The sequence below is a fragment of the Oratosquilla oratoria genome, chromosome 29 (genome assembly GCF_046742065.1).
Source record: "Oratosquilla oratoria isolate Oo_2021 chromosome 29, ASM4674206v1, whole genome shotgun sequence".
NCBI classification, from domain to species: Eukaryota; Metazoa; Arthropoda; class Malacostraca; order Stomatopoda; family Squillidae; genus Oratosquilla; species Oratosquilla oratoria.
The window spans coordinates 46,108,750-46,113,749 of record NC_134805.1 but is presented as its reverse complement, the minus strand read 5'-3'; positions in this window follow the sequence as shown (position 1 = coordinate 46,113,749).

Genomic DNA, 5,000 nt, shown 5'->3' with positions numbered 1-5,000 from the left:
TTATATTATATTATACACACACACACACACACACACACACACACACACATATATGTATATATATGTATATTTATATATATGTATATATATATATATATATATATAGTATGTATATATATAAATATATATATATATATATATATATATATGTATGTAGGTGTGTATGTATATATAAATATATGTATATATATATATATATATATAAACAAACCAAATGGCTTTTCTCCCTATAAGTGGGATAGACGAGTCAAAGCACACACCTACATCATAAACAAGTAAAATATATTCTAAACTCCCCCCACACCCATCTTAGCACCTTGAGGATAAAGGTTAGACATGTTCCCTACCAGTGTATGGAAAAAACTACGCAGCGAGACAGTTCTCCCACGAGGAACTCGACAGCAGGACCTGGTTTACCTCCATCTCTTCAACGTAGGACGACTCTCCACCTCATCGCGTTTTTTTTTTTTTTTTTTTTTTTGTGTGTGACCGCCAAAATACTCTATTCAGCCGAGACTTGTATATACCACTAAACACTCTTAAGCATATTATAATATGGAATATAATTTCGAGTTTTATTAGACACTTCAATTCAAATTTTGCATAGCTTTTAATCGTACAGCAATAAAGATATCTATAAATAGATAAACAAATAGGCAGATGAATAAATCAATAAAAGAAAATGGAACAATGACAAAATAAATGATAATAAATATATGAACAATAATAACAACAATTGTGATAATAATATATGAAATAGATAAACAAATAAGTAAACAATACAAAAGAAAGAATAGAATCATTACCCGCTCCTTTCAATCCCAAAGCTGAGGTCACAAACAAACTAAATTAGACCATTAATCCGCTCACTCTGTAGGTTAGCGTACAAGTACGCGCGGCGCCTGCGCGCCTACACCTATACACCCACTTCATTCGCACAGGCGTTTATGCCCAAGTTAGCATATGCACCAACATAATTGTCACAAATCATTATTGTCCCGTTACTTAACTATGATTTAGATTGGCTGGGTAGAAAGAAGTGACAACGAATTAACTTGAAAGCAAAGACAAGACATCAGCCATTCGGAATCCACTACTGTGCAAAGGCTTCTCCAATGTCTTCAAAAAATGATACCTGCCATGTTACTTCTGTATGCTTCTCTATCTCGTCTCTCCTCAATACCTCTTACGTTGCGGATAAAATCTATCAATACGCAGACGTCAAGCAATTTATATGTTTATCAATTCTATTTACTTCATCTATTTCATTAAATTCATCAGATTTATTATCTAATGTATTTATATTATTAATTTCCTTTTTGTTATTTGTTTATTCTATTTGCCTTGTTAGAGCGTCGCTACTTGCGGCGGAGGTCGAGGTGGCGGTGGTTCGAACCCTGCCGACAGCGAGTTGGACCAAGAGCATGGTTCATCAAATTCCACGCTATAAATTTCTCTGTAAATGGCACCGTCCTAGCCTCCTGACCCAGTAGGCAAGATGCAGAGATGACCCGTCATCCAGGAGGTGCCAAGATAAGAGGGAGGGAAGATGGTGGAGGGGAGTGGAGTATGTTAGGGATGGAATGGGTGGGAGTGATTTTTACGCCTTTGTTTTTTGGCTACCTCCCTTGTAAGAGGGAAAAGGCCTTTGGTATATGCATGTATGTAATATCTATCTGATCCATTTATCATTTCATTCTATCTATCAGTGTAATCTAAAATTATTTATTTCATTTTTTCCAGATGACAAGCGGCCCCTAAGACAAACGGAGGACTCAAGCAGGACTCAAGCAGGACACGGATCGCCGCTCAGCTGAATAAAATCGCCTGGCGGCTGTCGCAGCATCTGCACAGTGCGTTACGGAATTGTCGGATCTACGAAGATATCTAGGGAGAACAAACGCCTTCGCTCACTAAGCTTCTTACTCTGTTTAGCAAAGATTTACACTTGAACTGCTATGTGCGATCACCGTTGAAACCCAATAGAGGCCAAAACACTCGATAAAATAGACAAATAAGTAAATAGATAAATAAGTAATAAGTAGACGAATAAGTGAATAAAATAGATAAATTAAATAGATAAATAATGAAAAATAAATCTAAAAATTAATCAATAATAGATAAATAGTTAATAACACCTAACGTTAGCGAGTTTCCGTCAATAATATTTGCCTACGTTTAAACATTTTGTAATCAAGGAATACTACAACTCGTGTAGGGAAAGAAGCCGTCTGGCACATAGACTAGATAGATAGATAGGCAAACAGATGGACAGATAGGTAGACAGATAGACGGACAGATAGACAGACAAATAGATAGATAGATAGATAGATAGATAGATAGATAGATAGATAGATAGATAGATAGATAGATAGATAGATAGATAGATAGATAGATAGATAGATAGATAGATAGATAGATAGATAGATAGATAGATAGATAGATAGATAGATAGATAGATAGATAGATAGATAGATAGATAGATAGATAGATAGATAGATAGATAGATAGATAGATAGATAGATAGATGGATAGATGGATAGATGGATAGATGAATATATGAATAAATAGACGGAGAGATAGATGCACAACTATCTACGTGAATATCATTTTTGCATGCGTTATGATGTGCAAATCAAGAGTTGTGTGGTACAGCTGATAATTTGATACAATGTGTGTAAAATTAGGTAAATATATTTGGCGAAAATAGGTAAATATCTTTGGCGAAACTCCTCACCGTTAACAGTTCTGTGGCAGCCACAAAGTAGCCTTCTGTTTCTTATTCATTGTCGGGGTCGCTACGAGACGCCCTGTTGAGATTCTGCTAGTCTTCTACTCTTTCTAAGAGTCAAACAACAGTATCTACAATTACCACGTGATTTGAATACACGCCATTAATATTCAAGCCTCCTTTACCAAACGACCGAAAATTCTTTAGGAGTAGGCAGTAAATAACCTGATTAGAATTTTATTGACCTGTCTGACTTTCAAATATTTTATCTGTTTTTTTTGTTTGTTTTTTTTTGTTTTTTGTAGCCGAATTACACCTTATCCTCTCTCGAAGCTTAATTAGCAATAACTCTAATCGCTATACTAAATTTGGGACAAAAATGTTGTTTCTTTCATACCTAGGCTGGGGTGGTTGGGGCAAATTTCCCAGCCTGACTTGGGACTCGTACATGTAACAGTATATAAGAACATAAGAACATAAAAATGAAGGAGACTGCAAGAGACCATGAGGTCTACACTAGACTGTTCCATGTCCATTACCACCCATTATCCTCATCCATAAAGAGGTCTAACTGTTTCTTAAAACAACCGATAGTTTCAGCGCTCACTACATTGTTACTAAGTCTGTTCCATTCGTTGACCTCCTTATTAGTAAACAAATTTTTGTCTATTTCCTTCTTAAATCTAAATTTGTCCAGTTTATACCCATTACTGCGAGTCCTGCCCTGTTGTCTTAATATGATGGCCTTGTTTGCTTCACCCTTGTTAAAGCCTTTGATCCAATTGAATACTTCTATTAGATCACCCCGCATTCTACATCTTTCTAAAGAGTGTAAGTTAAGGTGCTTAAGCCTCTCTTCGCAAGGTAAATTTCTGAGCCCATGTATCATTCTCCTCTGTACTGATTCTAGTGAATTGATGTCCATTCTATAAGACGGAGACCAAAACTATACCGCATAGTCAAGGATGGGTCTAACTAGCGCTAGATAGAGTTTGATAATCACCTCTGCACTTCTATTCGTAATCGTCCTAGCAATGAAACCTAATGCTCTGTTTACTTTATTTCTGGCACTAATGCATTATTTCCTGGATTTAAGGTCAGGACTCACTAGAACTCCCAAATCTCTCTCACACTCAGTTTTCTCTAAAAACGTATTATCTGAGCTATATCTATTATCGGGGTTGTGCAGCCCTACGTTTAACACGCTGCACTTTGAGATATTGAAGTTCATTTCCCATTTCACCGACCATGTGAACAATTTGTTAAGATCGTCCTGCAGATTTCAAATTTACACTCTTTAAGCACTCTCGGAATTTTTTTGTCAGGACCCGGACATTTCGTAGCTTTAAGTCTTTCAATCTGCTTGACCACTTCTACCTTACTAATGCTGATATCAGATAGTCTACTTTCTTCATCTCCACTGAAAATCAGATCGCAGTCAGGTACCTTATCTAACCTCTCCTTAGTAAACAACGAGAGAAAATATTTGTTAAACGCCTCACCCATTTTTCCTCCGATTCTATCATGACATTTTCGTCATTTTGAATTGGGCCTATCCTTTTCTTATTTTTTGTTTTATAGAAATGAGAGAAGCCCTTTGGGTTGTATCTCGCTTGTCTGGCAACCTTAATTTCATAGTTATGTTTTGCTGTGCGAGTATTCTTTTTAACCAGTTTTGCCATATCGTTATTTTTGTATCAAAGGTATGTTTTCCCGTTTTTTATTCTTATATAAAGTCCTCTTTTCATTCCGATCTCCATTTTGGAGTATTACTAATCTTCCGTATTGACTTGAGGGGACTGAATTTATTTTATGCATTTAGAATTAAATCTGTTAGGCTACTATACATTTCGTCCAAATCGCTGACTTGGCTCTTGACCCCGCGCACCCAAGTGACCTGATCCAAGGTACGCATACCCTCCGTGACTCGACTATTGACCGCGCTAATGACGTCCGGGCTGACCGTATATCTGACCCCGTCATAGCTCCTGTGTCAGTCCCGTAAGTGATCAAATGTCTCATATAGTGTCTCATCTTGTCAAATTTGGCTCTTCTGAAGTCCGGTACTTGAACGTTATTCGTACTATTTAATTCTTTCCAAATGATATTAGATTTCATTTCTTGATGATCGCTAGAGCCTAGACTATCTCCCCATTTTTACGCTACTCATTAGGTGCTCATTATCAGTTAAGAATAGAATGAGTGTGGCCATGGATTGAATGAGCAATGAACAATACAGAATTTGTTGTGGTGTAGGAATAAAGATATG